Raw genomic sequence first — 17,725 nt, 5'->3', positions numbered from 1 at the left:
GAAACTTGCCACCTGTTTGGGAAGTTTAATTTAAATAAATGTTATACAATTTACTTTAAATATTTCAATATTGTGTCAAAAAAGGGAGTACTAGGAAAGTAGGTACATGTGGACCCAAATGGACCCCGCGATAGTAGTTAATCAGCTCAAATCATTTAAACAGCATTTCTTGAAAAAGATTGCTAAAAAGGCTTTTAAATGCTAAATTAAAAACTGCAAACTAGATACCTACATAAATTCACTTTGAACAAACTTCGAAAATAAATTAGTTTAGCTAGGAGCTTTGAAAAGGCTCCTTCAATACTGATTCCTTATTTCGCCAGCTTCGATCCCTCAATTCATACCCTAATCATGACCGCACGCATATGCACACTCATGCGTACATAAATACTCAATTCAATTCTCTCATGAATGAAGCATTAAACCAATAAAAAAATATTATAATAAATTCTATAAATTATTTCTTGCGACACAACCACTCATACAAACCTACATGTACATATGTATGTAGATTAAAACTCTTATAACTATGAAAATATGTGCCAGGCAGTAGGGAATTTTGTTGCACTGATCAACATAGCAGTCTCGATCAGGCAGCCACCCTTCAACTGCACAGCTAGATGCCAGTACTAGGAACGAGTACATACATAAGTGTGTAAGTATGTACATACATACATAGAGTAACCGAAAAGTTCTCGCGGATGCACTCTTGGCAAACTTTATTTTTATCAAATCTCTTTTGTGCATAGATTCATCGGTCATATCGTTCTTTGTTCATTCGTTCGTTTGCTATATTCGCTTCGTAAGCTTCTAGATGTGGGCTTTTTCTTTTTTTGTATTTTACATGCATGCCTCTTACACACTTCTACTTCTACTTCAACTCGCTCGCCTTGCCTTGCCTTGCCTACCTTCTCGTCCATCGAAATGCATTGCACTGCACTGCGCACAGCTCCAAATTGCAGTGCTATGGCTGCAGCTGATGCTTTGCCGTGTTGATTGCCTTCATCATCAGGTTCATCGAGCAGCATACCACATGGAAGGACATTTGAGTCATCCCTACCCCCATCCGCAAGCGCATTTCTGCGGCTTTTCGTTAATTTTTTGCATTTAATTTTATTTTCTTTTTTGCGCTCTTTCGCCAATTGCCCCTGCCTATTTTACTCACCTCTTGCAGTTTCTGTTTCCGTCAATTCGCATTTTTTTTTTTTTTTTTTTGTTGCATTACTAAATTCGCTTTTTTTTTTATATTTTAATTTTAATTTTTTTTTTTTGCGATTACACTCCCTTTTTGACTTAGCTCGTTCCCTATTACCTTTATGATGCTCTTTGCTTTTTCGTGCTTTCATTCGTTGTTTCTTTCGCCTGTCCGTCGTTCCTTCGTCCATTTGTCTGTCCGTTCGTACGCTTAAAACCAACGCAGTTAGTTGCTTTGCCGTCTCTAGCCAAGGGGAATACGCAGGCTAACAGTCAGCCAGCCAGTAGTTAGTGAAAAGATGCTTTACACTGCAGATACTCGACTCGAACTGCGGCCTTTGCGAATTTAGTATTCAGTTTGACATTTTTGCTTGGTGCAGCAACACTACAAAAACGGAAGCGCCTCATACATATTTTAGATTGCAAGGAATAAATATGTAGCACAAGAAATACCTGTAACAGAAAAGAGTGTTGTAAATAAGCTATTCAGCGGACTCGCATTTTCGGAATCGTTAAAAATTTGCAATTTAACATTCGTAAAATACTAAATTTTTGTATCAGTTGCTGTGGAGAGAGTGGAGTGAAAACGTATAGTTTTTCAAATAGTAAAACGCAAAATCCAAGTTGAAACCAAAGACCAGCAGATTGTGGTGTGGTGTGGAATCTTCTCTAGCGAAGAAGCGAACGTTTGCCGCGCAGGGGCGTGTTGGGCGCTTAGCTGTCTCGAAAGCATACATATTTAACTGTACCTTGCGGAGTGCAACGCAGCATAATCTATAATCTACATATAGCTTCAAGTGCAAAAGAAAAGTGCAATTTGTGGTTCAAAGCAAAAGAACTGTGGAAAATTGGGTTCGATCGAACACTCGCCTTGGAAGATCATTCGGTTGAATGGTGTCGGAAGCGCACTGCAGAGCAGCAAGTATTTTTTGAAGCTGTGTGGAGCAATAGAAGGCTTCTTCAGTATTTTTTTTTTTTTTTAGATTTTTATTGCTTTAAAATATAACAACTCAGGATCTTGTTAGTTTTTTTTCTTGTTTTTAATTATTGTTCATGCTTGAGGGATACTACAAGCGATTTGTTAAACTTTAAAAGTCCATAGCTCAGTTAATACATCTACGTACATATACATACAATACATAAGTCAACTCAGGATTCCACAGAGGGTAAGTACCTAGATAAAAAAATAATAATAATTGTGTCTTCATATTTGTACATATGTTAATGACCAGTTCCCACCGGCCAGCAGAATTGAATGTTCTCTGACATTATTAAAAATTTGTATAGTTGAGTTGTGTTTTTTTTTTGAAAAACTGCATAGGCTGTAGGTGAGATTTGGTGCAAAAAATATGTAAAAAAATTTTAAACTATTTTAATGTCCCATAAATTTTTTCATGTGTCTTTAACGCGCACTATACCCAAAAAATTAAACTTTTTCGGCAGCACTGGTCTGAAATTTTAACAACATATTTTTGGGGTGTTGCGCGGTGGTGGCACATTTTTTAAACCAAAAATATTTTCCTCTATTCCATGCGTAGCACCTGAACTTATTTATTTTATTTGTTATTTATTTTTTTATTTAAAAATTTATGTTTTTAATACTGAAAGTGTTGGAGTTAAAGACTTCTCTGAAAACGTTGCGAATATTTACAAGGAATTACTTCAAAGTAAGTTAGGACCATAAATGGAACACGACATTTTTTTTTTGTTTCTGAAAATTAATCAGAAAATATATAATAGATATTGATAAAAAAAATATTTGCACTTCAGTTCAACTCCATTACGTTACCGCACACAAAGGGACTACAGCGGCCAAAGGTAGTAAAAATGGATTAGCGAATTCTGGAAAAGCTAACTCCGACCAAAAAAGAATTTTTGAGAAAAAATTTACATTTGCAGTAATTAGAGGAGCTTAAAGTAGATAAAATGCAAACAAAAAATGTTTCACAAATAATTTAAAGCTCAGCTTTTGTTGCATAAAATGTAGGTAGAACTTAAGGTTTAGTATTCAACACCCTGCAAATTTCATTAAAAAAAATTATTTTCTAAAATTTGCCCATGTTTTTACAGAATTGATGGGCGATAATGTAGACCGATTTTGATGTTCTTTCAGTTTTATGGTTTTGTGGTCAAAACCAGCAATTACTCTGAATTCCAGCAAAATCGGATAACATTTATCATTTCCACCCACAAAAGCTGTGGGCGTGGCAGCGCGTCGACTCTTACCATTTTTCAAATGTCAGTGAATTTGTAGTACCTACGATTACAATTTTGGCCACAGCTTATATGTGGACGTCCCTCTGTGCGTAAGTGCTCATAAAATATTAAAAAAGAAGTTACATCATTTGTTTGCTCAATCAAAAATTATTTCGTTTTGAAAGATTCGTCATGTCTTAATTTTTCGCTTACAAAATTTTCTTGTGTTGACGGAGACGAAAGCTTAAGAAGACGTCGAGCTTGAATTGGAGCAAAGAGCTAAAAAAAAAAATTTATTGGCTCCTTAAAGCAATTTTTTCAATATTTTGTTGTTATTTTCTGGACTAGTAACGACTTATTTTGAAATATTTTATTGTGGTTTTTCCACAAAAATTTGCAATAATAATGTTCTCAAGCTCAATAAAAATTTAAAAAAAAAATTCCAGTTAATAAATTTACTTAAATTATGATTTTTTTGTCACTGATCGCAACCGTGTTAAATAAATTTCCTTATTTAACTAACTTGCCATTTTTTTTAACTTTCTTTTGGATGCAGAAGTGTTCGTAGAGCATCTAGATGCATTTATGCATCAAAAATAAAATTTGTAAAAAACCTGTGACCTGTCAGAATTCTTGTGACAATAGATACCTCGGTCTGTTTTATCCCTCGGTCTATTTTATATCTTAGAGTGCACAGGTGCCTTTTTTATCGTAGGAAGACCACGTATGCCTGCCTGGCAGTTTCACAGAAGGAGAGGTTTTCCCAGCGCTCGTTTGCTACTTTTATGGTTAATAGGGGCCATTGGTATACCTACCATGTCCTTCCCAGGAAGAATTAAGGTGTTCATACTGTTCCTTGCCAATTTTTCTGTTTTGCAGTTGCCCTCAGTACCCATATCGGGGTTCAGGCACCCATATGAGTTGTATTCCATAATTTTGGTTCATCTCGTTAAGAGATCTGCGGCATTCAGGGAGAGGCTTTGATTTGTCTACGCAAGAGTCTGGATCCATCAGCGCTGCCTGACTGTCTCTTCATGAACCAGCTACTTTAGGGTGTCAAGAGCTGGTATTTTGAATCGTGTGGTGAAAACGACTGCCGGGGGGGTTGTGAATGTTAAAAAGAATTTTAAAGAAGTAGGTATGTAAGTATTTACAAAAATAGAGGCCATGTGCTGTTTTTCTTGCTTTCACTTTCGTTAACGGCAACTCATATTAAATATTTCCATTCGACTATGACAAATTCATGTAAACATGCATGAGCATATATATATATATATATATATATATATTTATGGATTGGTTTGTTTGTGTGTGTGTGTTATGTTATGTGCATTTTACGATAGCCGATAAAAGACAAACGATTGCCAGTATCTGAGCCCAGCAGAGGATATATGCGCACTTGCATTCACCTACTTAAAATTTCTGCTATTTTTATAACCGCGTAAATATGTGTTATTCACATACATGTACATATGTATATGTACACACGCATATGCATGTATTTATTAGTGTGTTTGCATAGGTAGGCTGAACGGGAAAATCATCAGCAAATCGTGCTAAGAGCAACTGGTTTCAGTTGCTGCATGCAACATTAACCACACTTCCCAACGCCAGTCTGCTGTAGTAACAACGTTTGTCTACTTGCTACGGCTTGCCTAGGCAATCATGTAGGTACTAGACAATCAATCGAGCGACCAAACAACATGTTGACAACGTAGAAGGAATGAAGCATACGGCAGGAGAGAGAAGGGCCACAATAACGACCAGTGTGCAACGAGACTGCAAACGATAAGCCCGACGGACAACAATGATATCCATCCTCCCCACCACCGCAAACAAAATCATGGCGGCACAGTTGGAAACCGACATCCAGAACGAGACCAAGCCAGTAGTGCAGGAGGCCCAGACTGGCCAGATGACAATGCGCGACAAGTACTCGCACATACATACATATGTACTTATGTATGTGTGTACATATTTACATATCTACTAAGTACATACATACATACATACGTATGCAGTGCAACACCAGCGATGACGTAATGACAACTACTCCACTAACACATTTTTCTGCATTCTTGCAGCAACAGCGGCAACTACATCCTCAGCCAAAGTCGCCACCGCCGCTGCTGCTGCTGCTGCTGCTGCTGCTGCTAGACGCCTAGTTGCATGCACACAAATGAAGTTGTAACAAGGACAGAAATGGCAAAGTAAAAGATAGTAAGTAGATGGTTGCAAATGAAGAAGTAGCAGAGCCGGCAAGAATACCGGCGGACAGATGATAAAATATAGCACAAAAACCAAAAAACTAAAGTTGAAGCAGAAAGCAGAAAGCAGAAGCAACATTTATCTATGTGAATGTACAAAAAAAAAATATTCAAGAATACTCGCAGCCAGGCATGGCAAGGAAAATATTCACACGAGTGATAAAAATTGCGCTCAGATGAGGGGATAGGTGGGGTAGATGCCAGACGATTTGCGGCATTTCGTGCGTACGTACGCATAGAGTCAGCAGAGTCAGTGCCATTGTCAATGCCACTATGCCACTGCCACTGCCACTATGCCACTACCGCGCATACATACATACATAGGCACACACATACATACATAGGCACACAAATGCAATGCATCACACTAACGCGCGCTCCAACGCGCAAATACACAAACAACGGACAAATGCAATCCGCATGGAATAGACTAGACGCGACCAGACTAGAACTAGCAAGCAAAAGTCTGTGCGTACATACATATATGTAATGTAGATGGAAACGCACACGACGACCAACGAGTTGCAAAATGCAAAGAAATAACCAAATAATACTGCTCCAACATTATGCCAGCGTGCGATGAGGTGCGAAGGGGAGAGCTTTGTCGTTAACCAGCCAAACAACAACGGCAAAAGTCAGACACTCTATTTTTTTCTGTACTAATACAAACACACGGTCCAATACTTGCATATATATATAAATGTTATACACTGTTTGTACCCTGCGGGAAATGTATGTAGCTATAACTTAACTTGAAGTTGATTAGGAAGGTCACTACTTTCTGTATAATTTTTTTTTTCGACGAAATCTAATTATAGATTTCTATGGCGATGGCCGCAAAATAGTCAAGAGTGGTTATCTCTGCATTAGATGTCAACCAACTTGTAACTAAATACTTTTGGACATAAAATATCAGTAAGAAAATATTTTTTCTTTTTACTTTTTTATTCATTTACTTTATTTTATTACATTACATATTTGTTTACATATTCTGCTGTAGGAGGTCCTATATACGAACTCCATCAGACATAACTTCAAATTCGTATATAAAATTATGATATTTAAATAGAAACTTGTTTAAAGAAATTAATGGTAGCTTTTTATCGGAATCCCACAAAAAAGCTAACTCCAAGTATCCAATGCAGAACAACAACCAACGGGACTTAGGGATAAAGCAAAAAGCACTGACGAAAAGACTATGGTGGAAGACAAATTTAGACTAGCAAGAGCTTTCCAATAGAGAAAAACAACCAAAGGGTGTTCTAAAGTCTTAGGAATAAAGAAAAAAGCACTCACGAAAAGATAGAAACACTGTAAAGACTTCGCTGGAAGACATATTAAGACGAGCAAGAGTTTTCCAGCGGCGAGAAGCAACAAAGATTGCCCTCAGAATTTATGAAAGAATAGAAAACATTTACGAAAGGATGGAAATACTGTGAAAACTTTGCTGGAAGACACAAAGCATATAGCATAGGTAACAAAAAATATAGAAGACAGAGCGAAGATAGAGCTATCATCATACCATATACCTTTAAAGTAAAAGAGCCTTTGGAAAAACTTAAAGGCCCAAATTTTGGTTTTAGGAAGAAACGCATTTCAAGAATGACTGAATGAATGCTGATCTATCGCTATCACTATTTATAAATTCACATAGGAAAGCCGTAAAAGGGGTCATTATGTTCTTAATGTAATCTATAGTAAAACCGAAAGAGAACGGACTAAAATAAAGCAAGGATTAGCCTAGATTTTTAAGGTGGTTTAGTCGTTTTTATATAGAACATTAGCATTATGTCGAAAAAATATGGCATTATAAACTTCATAATTGGAGCCAAGATGGAGAAAGGGGCCAATGATGGCTTCTACATATGTGTGATACCTACAGATCAAGCAGGTATAGCATAGCAAAGCCTCTTGTCATAGGAAATGCGGTCGGCCTGCTTCGACAATCAAGCTGTGCTAAAAGCGTTAGAAACCAAAGTAGTAAAGCTGAGAACTCACTATACGCGAACGTCGAGAGTCATTAGAAACCCTGAGAGACTCGTTGTTAGGCTCACTGACATAATTCTTAATTTTAAGGAAAATTTACGAGCAAAATACAGCCAAAACGAAAAGTTTTTCTTACAGCGGTCGCCCCTAACCAGGCAATTGCCGTTCGGAGGCGGCGTGAAATATAAGTCCAAGCCAAGATCTACAAATTGAAATTGAAGGAGAAGCTCGGCCAAGCGCTTAGCAAAGGTGTAAGCGCCTAAATATTATTTTATTTTTAATACAACCAAAACTGTTGACCAAATGGGACGACTGTTAAATATCGAGTTCTCGAGATGGGGATCGGACTGAACGACAAAACGAAGGTGACTGTTCAGGCATTTATTTGTCATATCACTACAACTGCGGTTAGAGGAATGTACTATGTAGCTCTTGCCGACGGTCTCAGAGCGCATGCGAAGTGGGTAAGCATGTTTGCAAATAGACACTTCATACATCTGTGGCTATTCGAAATCAGAGATAACATTTTCGGTGATCCTATGAAATCGAAACCTACAACGTATTCTGCAACAGGCCTGTATACTTCCTATTGGGTAAGCGATCTCGGGTCTTAGTAAATTTCGCGATCGTTTAGATTATTCGTCTTTCGTATGTATAAGTGTATATATATGTTAATCGTGTATACATATGTGTGCGGAACTGAAGAGCCTGCTAGAACTCAATGTAAAGCACTTATTGCGATGTAAGCGCACTATTAGTAAATACATACGTATATATGTACGTACATATGTATATGCAAGCTTAAGTACATAAATTGTTTATATACATACATACATACACGTCCACGCGAAATCGCATGCGTACATGCATACATATGTAGTTGGTGCTAATAATTTTTCAAGGTTTTGTATGTCAGACAAGAAAATAAACAAAGACTAATGAAAATAAAAAGGACCAAAAAGGAGGAAAAAACATTAAATAAACGAGAAAACATTAATGAAAGAAGCTTTGTGCGTAAATTGCAAGGCGAAGGCAAATGTAATATTTATATGTATGTATGTATGTATGTTGTGCACAACAAAAAAGCAGCAAGTTTACGATGCAAGCGCTGGGTGCGAGGAGGCGAGCGAACAGAATGTAGAAAAAGTTATCAATTGATAATCGACAAAGCTTGACAAGAAATAATGAATTGCGTTTAGCGGCCGAGTGGAAAAAAACTCAAGGAAAATTTTCGAAAAGAGGGATGGCAACGAGTGCATATATGTGTATGTATGTATGAGTGTACATATGTATGTATATGACTAGCACTCCCACAATGCAGCTACGCCTATAACGCTTCACACGCTTACGTTTTGTATTTTTTTCGACGTTTCAGCTGAAGTTAGTTGCAAATGTACGGCTTCTTCCTCGAGCATGTATATCTACCCGCATTGAAAGGAAGTGAGTGCAATTAGCTGCTATTTACAGTTAATAAATGCCACGCATTCACATACAAACAAACTCGTATTTAGGCGAGTGCATGCAAGCCATTTTACGAAAAAAGCCATACGAAGCAATGAAATAGAAAAGCAAAATGAAATGTATGCTCACAGAAATTTAGAATCCACAAACACATACATATGTATGGTACACACACACATATGTGCGGATATGCGCACATGCAATTTGTGATAGCCAGCAGTGCAATAACTGCGCCACAGTGCGCCATATATTCCCATAGGGCATTTCCGTTGGGTTGGCCTTGATCTCTAATTGACTCGTTTAAAATGTCGTCGAGCTTGGTTTTGCCACTGAGAAGCGCCGAGCGAGCGCACCGCACCGCCAAGCAAGGCAAAATTGATGGACATGGTGGCGAACTAGGTTGGGAATTGAATAGAACGGCACAGCAAATGGACTAAAAAAAAAAACAAAAAAAGAAACTTCGCAACTCCGGCAGACAAACAAAGAAAGGAAGGCGAGTAGAGCTTTAGCGGCGCAGAGGCAGTCGAATGTGTAAAAGTTTTTCTATGTACATACATACATACATATGTACATTGTAGCTACTCGACAGTAAATACATAGTGCATACTAGCGAGTGGTGTAGTGCATTTATCAATATTTTTACTGGCCTTTTGGCGAGTGATATGTAGATATGTACATATGTATGTGGAACAACTGTTGCGCCTCAGTGGTCCAAAAAAAGATGTTCGCATGCATAGGTACCTTTGTATATACATACATACGTATGTACGTACGTATATGTGATGTACATATATCCAAACATTCGTTACGACATTTGTAGTGTAGGCTACTAGTGAAATAATAAAAGCAAAATCCAGCAGCAGTGGCGGCAGTGACAGTGATAGAGGCAGCAGCCACAGCCACAGCTCCATTAATGCCGCTCAAGGACGCGCCATATTTCAGTGAGTAGATGCAAGTGTGTTGCCGCCACTGCAATGTCTAGAAATTCACATAAACATCCAGACGTGCCTGAGTGCACGTCGTACTGTGCATGCAACAAGCGCATGCTGTGTGCCGCATGGCTGCCATCACTAGGCTTCGTCGTCGTCATCGTCATCGTCGCCGCCACCGCCACCGCCAGCAGTCACTCACAAATGCATTTGTTGCGCTGCCGAGCGAGTATTCTCGGAAACGGTTTCCAAGGCCAACCACATTTAGCCACATTCAACCGTACATAGGCAATAATACCTACTATATATACCTTTGTACATATGTATGTACATATAAGTAGTCGCCGTTGCCGCGACTACATTTGCTTAGTTGCATCGAGTTGCAAAAATCACATGCACATGCATGCAACTATTGCGGTGGCAGCAATTGTTGGTGCTGCTGCTGCCATTCCTGCTGGCTGGCTGGCTGGTTAGCTGGCCCTTTGCGGTGCCCTATTTGCTGGATGTTGTTTTACGTGTTGATAGGCGCCGTATTGGCTTTTGTTTTGCAGCGAATAGAGTAGGAGGGAGAGGTGCGCGCGTGTGCGCATATTTGTGGAAAATTTTTCATTGCCAGCTTGATGGCGATGTTGCAGGCAACGAGGCAGAAACTCCGCTATGCGAATCACACAAATTGCACAGTAGTGCAAAAAAATAAAATTTTTTTGAATTTCACATGATATGAAATTTGCATGATTTGGTTATTGATATTGTTATCGATATCAATGATTAACGTAATAGTTATCGATATTTATGGAACAGCGTTGTCGGCATTCATCAATATTCATATCGATATTTAGCGATATCAGCTTCGAAATTTATCGACATCAGCTCCGATATTTTAACGTAGCGCCGTCATTGCTGGCACTAGCACGGCAGGTAACTTTTTGAGCGCTTGGTAGCTTGGCAACTTATTTTTTTTATTTTGGTAACTTTTGGTAAATTTTCCCTGTATAAAGTCAGACTAAAAAACTTGAACTATATTTGATAAATTGTACTATGGTTGTGTGTAGCGGTGACAACACTACTAGAAATAATTGCAACGATCAGGCAACTCAGCGCTCAAGAAAAATAATTAACCACATTTCGAATAAAATTATCGCTGGACAGTCTACTCGCTAATTTATCATAGCGTAGGGCGCCTGCCACACGTTCAATATTTATTGTGATAATTGGATGGTATTCCATATTGATGGATTTCAAAATAGTTATGGATCGCGCAGGAATGCTACATGTTCAATATTTATCGCGTCAGTATTTACATGTTTTTGTGTTGAGAGGTTTAAAGTCCAATAGATGGAGCCTGGCAATCTAATTTAAATTTTATGTAATTTTGTTAAAAATTATCTATATGTACTTTTTATTATACATATATATGTTTGGTGATTCCACATCTAATTTGCTCGAAATGCAACACAAATTGCCGGACCGTGAATTGATATCACGAAATATGCCACACACACTTCAATACTTATTGACAGATCTTTTGGTCTATATATAGTAGAATTTGAAAAAGGAGGTTGAACAGCACTTTGTGCGGCGTATTTGGTTTATTGCTTCGGTAATGCACTTAAATCGATTTTTTTAATAGTTCTTTTTTGTGCTGAGGCTAAGGTCCCGTTCAAAAGGCAAAAGCTTAAGGCGCGTTTTTACGAAAAGTGTATTTTGAAACGCGTGCGTTGCAAAAATAGTTATGTGTTGTTTTTTCTTTCACAATTTTTTTTTTATTTTGAACGGATTCATGCAGAGGTCTAATACATATGTATATACAGCTTCATGTAAGGTTTAACGTGATTCCCTGCCAAAAGGCTTACAATCACGATGCCTGCACTTAGCACAACAGATTAACTTAGGGTTTACACCCGACAATAGCAATACATGTACACTTTTTCACCAATACATGCATACTTCTTCAAGTGTCGCAATCCCTGTCTTGATTATTTTTATGACAGTAAATCGGACAATGATTTGACGTATGCCGACAATAATTTTGACGTCTTGTGCAAGAAAGAAGAGAAATTCATAACAAAAGAATTAAAATAACACAACAGACGCTTATGTGTATGTAACTTTGTCTCTTCTTTATTATGACTAACTATTGTCAGGACGCCTACGCCACGGAGACAATTATCAGCGTTTTTGACAACTAATACGTAATTCTTTTTTGTCTTGACAGCATTATCCAATGTAAACACGCCGTAATTCTTGCCTTAATCACTTGCCTGAAATGCAAACACTTCAGTACCAATTGACAGTGTGTGGTGGACACACTTACCACCTTAGTAGGCCGTTGACATTTCTACCAGTTGAGCCTCTACCGACACAGGACTGGAAGCCTTTGACTGGAGTAGTCCGCGATCGTCAAGCCCGTACCTCGGCAAACGCCAAAGCTCCCTGGACAAATATGTATATACAGTAGAATCTCGAAAAAGTTAACCGAAATGTCCCTTTTATAATTTAAAGAAATATAATAATGAACATAGATTTTAGGAAATAACGCGCCAAATATATTTCAGTGACTGATTTAGTGATGGACTTAATTTGTACTAGCATATGGAGATGCCTGCTTTAGATACACCATAAACCGCCAATCAATTTCCGTAATATCTCGATCAATTTTTTGCAATCTCAGATTTTTGATGTAGATTTAATCAGGCTTGTTTTTTATTGCCAAACTAATGGTTGGTTTGAATGGTATAAGCTCAGAAAAGCCAACCCAAACGTCAACTTTTTAGAGCGATACGTGAACATTGAAATTCAGTTAACTTAGCCGAGCGATTAACTTTTCCGCGATTCTACTGTACATAGTACATAAATAGACCACCAGAGTCCATTCAGCTGTTGTTCTTCCTGCTCCCATAATGCGGTTCGCATTCTGTGCTGCACCACTTCCTTCTCAGTTTTTTTTGTTCTGCGCTTTTGTTTTGCAGTCGCTTCATCGTGACTTTCACAGGCAAACCAACAGGAATGACTGCGAATGCAGCTATGGTAGTAGGAACCTGAACGTGCGAATAAGAACTAGGAGAGTAATGATTGAATTGTCTGATTTTGAATTATGCTTTACCTCCCACCTCCTTCTCGCCTTGGCTGGGTTTATAACGTTTGTTGTGTGGTGCAGCAATTGCCGCGTCGCTGTCGACATGGCATTGCTTAAACATACTTTTGTTTTATTTGCATTTTCTCTTCCTGTTCTCGTTCCACAGTCTTTCTGCTTTTATAGCCAGTTTTATTTTTATGCACTTTCCAACTGCATTCGGAGTCAGTCAGTCAGTCAGTCAGTCAGTCAGTTGGTCATGAGTGTCGTCACACACTATTACAACGATTACAAGCTGTTGTTGTTGAAGTGAAGTGTTGGAGTGCGAGTGTGTTCGCATTAGCTAGCTTTGTTGTTGTAGCCACCATCAGCAGCATTAGCCGTGTAGGTACTCGTCGCTCAGCGGCGGCTGGCTAGGCAAACAGCTGGTGACACAGTTGGACGGCTAAGCTGTCAGTTGAGCGACGAAAGGGCCAAAAGCTCTGGCTGGCTGGTTGTTGGCTGTGCAGCAAATGAAGGCATGTATGCGGTCATCGCGTCTCGTTTTACATAATTGCTGCAACTTAGCAATGACATTCACCGCTCGGCTTACCGAGTGCCGCCTGCCAGCCACCACCTTCCGCCTGTCTACTACGCTTTTATGTGCTGCTAATCCACTCAAAAAAAAAATAAAATAAAAATAAAAATGTTGCAAAGGCCAGGCGAAGAAAACATAAAACTTAACATACATATGTATGTGTGTGTATATGTATGTACATGTGCATGTGTATGTGTCTGTGTATTTACATATGTAAATATATACGTATCTACAAATAAAGTGCATGCAAGTGTCGGATATCGGTAGCCCAGTGAATGAAAATGACATAAAAATGAGGTGTAACGGGGTAATGACGTAAAGGGATCCAAATAAGTAAATGTGTCACTGGTGTTGTGCTTTTTTTGTTGTTTTATTTTTTTGTTTACGCGCATTTTTAATACTTTCATTATGCGCTTAAGACACTTTTTTTTTAATTAAAATATTTTCCGAATAGCTTTAACAAATTAAGTGTCGATAATTGGTTAACTAACTTGTAAATACGTCAACCATACTATATGTATGTATGTATGTAGTATATTGGCCTACAAATACACTTGAACAGTTCTATGATCCTTACTGATTGGATTGAACGCCATTTTCGGCCGAATGCTTCATATCTTTCAAGTTTAACTTTCTAACCTAAAAGTAGTATTACGCTAGAATAACGCATATCTCTCGAAGCTGATAAAGCTTTTCGTCTGTGATGGGTGATCTTTAAGCTCCAATGATTATATACACTGGGCCTGTCGGTAATAGAGCTTTTTCCGCCTTTCAACTCACAAAAGACAGCAGTCTTTCGTATGACAATTTTTTTTTGTTCTGTTTCGAAAGTCTAGTCGAAAGATTCGCAGTCTTTCGTGAGGCAGTTTTTTTTGCTGTCTTTCGAAAGTCTAGTCGTAGGATTCGCTAAAAAAGAAGACCCGAGTGTTATTCTTATTTTTTTGCCTCATAGCAATAAGTTGTCAAAAAATTCCGAAAATTAAATAAAAAAAAAATGTAATAAAAGATAAAAAATATAATAAAAAATTAAATTAAATTAAAAAGCAAATTAACTTAAAAAAAAGAAAAACGTAAACAAAAAATAATAATAAAAAAAAAGAATTTCTAAAAATTAAATGAAAGTAAAAATATATTTCTAATTTTAGCCCTATAAAGTTGTAAGGATAAAAAAAAAATGAAATTAAAAAAGAAAAGAAAAGAAAAGAAAAGAAAAGAGTAGATAAAAAATACATACATAGCACAAGATTCTAGAAATCGAATGAATTTAAAAAATATGTGACATTAAAATAGCAATAAGTTTCCAAGAAATTCAATTGAATACCGAACAATAATATTCTTCTTATTTTTGAACAATAAAAACCAAAAATTAAATTAAAAAAATATGTAATAAAAGATAAAAAATTAAATTAAAAAGCAAATTGAATAAAAACAGAAAAACGTAAACAAAAAAAAAATAAATAAATAAATACACTTCAAAAAATTAAATGAAAGTAAAAAGATATTTCTAATTTTATCACTATAAAGTTCTACAGATAAATAAAATTAAATTAAAAAAAAAAACGAGATAAAAAATACATAACACAAGATTCTAATAAATATGTAAAATTAAAAAAAAAGTTATTTAAAAAAAATAAATTTAATTTAAAACAAGAAAAAATTAAATGAAATTATAAAAATTAAATTAAAAAGAAAAACTAGCCGCGAGCTAAATAATAAATTTTTTTCAGGCTTATAAGTTCGTTACTCAAATTATCAGTTTAGTAAAATTGCAGCCATAGAAAATGTTCTTGGTGTACTAAATACTTGAGGAGTTTTGGGGCTCGGCCCGGGCCACACGAAGCCGCCGCGAAAGTTTATTTCTTGAAAAAGTGCAGGCCCATCCACATTTATAGTTATGAGAGAAATGTAGCTTCATACATTGCATTATACTAGTCGCCAGTGATCACTCTAGCGCAGCCTAGTTTGGAATCGACCATCCAATTACGCATTTAATTTTCTTAGTAAAATACCACACAAATAGATATTACTGGTTGTGAAGAGACGAGCACCTAAGAAATTTAAGTTTTTCGATTTTTCTTTAAAATCGTGTGCGTATATAAACACCATTAAACACACTTTCCACTGATTCATCAACATCACCGCGAAAGTTTGCAATTCCCATCAATCCCTGTTCCGAGAAGATCAATGGAATTCTAACTCGAGCAGCGCATGCGCCGATCAGTCAATGGCATCAAAGGTGAACGCGATTGCAAAAGTGGCTCGTGGCCGCATACAATTATACGCACAACAACAACAACAACAGCAACAAGAAAAGTGGGTAAATCATCATTTGTAATACTAAACAATTGGAATATCAAACGACATTCAGAGTATTGAAGCAAAATTACACGCCACAGGCAAAATGAGGAAACACAAACTGTGAAACTTGTGGGCCGTGGGGAGGGGAAGACGAGATCAATGACATCATTGACGAATCTGAGCGCAGTAGCAGACGTATATGGCAATGACCACGAAAGGAACAAATAAACAGGCCAACGGACGATTGCAGTACGCAGTAACGCTCCACCCCTTCGCGCGCTCCCACTATGCTGCCAGCTAGCTTCGCCCAATTCGCTTAAATGCGCTAAATCGTTGAATTGCCGAAATGTTTATATATATATATAAATATATATTTGTACACATATATTTAGTATGTACAAACATAGCTGCATTCGCAATCACATTCGCATTCGCACTGGCTAACGCAGCGCGCCGCTGTCATTCGCCTCTTCCTGCTCATTATTATTATTTTTTTTTGCTTTTTATCTAATAACCTTGTCGAATGTTATTAAACCCAAAAAGTTTCTTCACCTCTGCGCAATGAGAAATGCTAATGCAAAGAATTGAAACAAAAAATGTTAACAAAAATACCAACAAAACGCATACATTCTACAAACTCAAGTATGTACATATATGTTCTTAAATATAAACAGAAATATATATAAATGTGAAAACTGCAAATAAACTGAAATGACAGAGTCTAAAGCAGAACAAATAAAAATGCAAAATATGTATGTGTACAGCTAAAATTGGCCGCCAAGTATAGGCGCACACATGCACATTTACATATACATATGTATGTATGTATGCAATGCACGCACACAAACAGCATAACGTACTGCTGTGCTGCGTCGCATTGCGCCGCGCTTTGTTGCGATTGGCGCTGCGCGTGTGTATGCGTGTGAGCGCATAGCGGCGGCACAGCATTGCGAAAGCCGCTAGGCGCGCAGTCAACTGCACAGCCGCGCACCCGACCGCTTGCTGCTGCCCAGTAACCACCCACCAATCCAATCGCTAGCCGAGTGATGAAATGGAGTGCGCGCTTGGGTGAGTGTGTGCGTTTTGCTGAGATCGCGACGGCAAAGAAAAATGGCATAGAATGCGCCACATTTGCGGGCCGCTGCCTGCAAGTGCCTACACGATATGACTTAATACCTCGTTGCGTTAGTCAGCAGCGGCAATGGCAGCGGTAGCGGCAGCCGCAGCCACAGCGCTCGCTTATCGCCCTGCAGCACAATTCATTGCAATGCTTAGCGCTTTAGCCTTAATTGCAAAGTAAAAATAATTTTTGCAATTAATGATAAAAAATATTCGTATTTATAAAATTTCGTACAGAGTGCGTTGAACTGCAAAAAGTTCAGCAGCACACTTAGATCGATCAGCAAAAAAAGCAAAGTGCGTTCTGCGCAAGCAATTTGCAAGTAAGCGAAGTTATAGCACACAGAAGTCCACCGCGCTGCATTTAAATGCCGCGCTATGTAGCTCAACATTCGAGCATGCCCTGCGCGCCCGCCCGCCCTCTTCTATTTGCCAAATAGCGATTTTGCTGCGAACTGGAAAGTACGCGCGCAACGACAAAAATTGATAAAGCGGTCAGAAAAATAAATTGTAATAATAAGCAACTAAAATTCACTTACCGCTGTAGCAATAAAAACAACAACATTAGCCAACCAACAAAGCAAAATTTCGCAATTGCACACATAGGCAAAGAATAATGAAAAAC

General features: G+C 37.8%; 1 protein-coding gene across 2 annotated transcripts in view; it reads left to right on the top strand.

The window, feature by feature from the left end:
* Window positions 1-1,355: 1,355 nt before the first annotated feature.
* Window positions 1,356-17,725, top strand: part of LOC118733043 (broad-complex core protein isoforms 1/2/3/4/5) — a gene marked incomplete at its 3' end in the record, with an annotated part of 56,696 nt that continues 40,326 nt past the window's right edge. Inside the window, 2 exon segments of one of the 2 annotated variants that reach the window (XM_036462216.1) lie at window positions 1,356-2,116; window positions 2,178-2,360. 2 annotated transcript variants of the gene reach the window in all.

Source organism: Rhagoletis pomonella, unplaced genomic scaffold (assembly GCF_013731165.1).
Source record: "Rhagoletis pomonella isolate Grant_MI unplaced genomic scaffold, Rhpom_1.0 Rhpom_scaffold_00002, whole genome shotgun sequence".
Taxonomy (NCBI): domain Eukaryota; kingdom Metazoa; phylum Arthropoda; class Insecta; order Diptera; family Tephritidae; genus Rhagoletis; species Rhagoletis pomonella.
The sequence above is the reverse complement of the archived record's forward strand: the minus strand, read 5'-3'. Positions and strand labels throughout refer to the sequence as shown.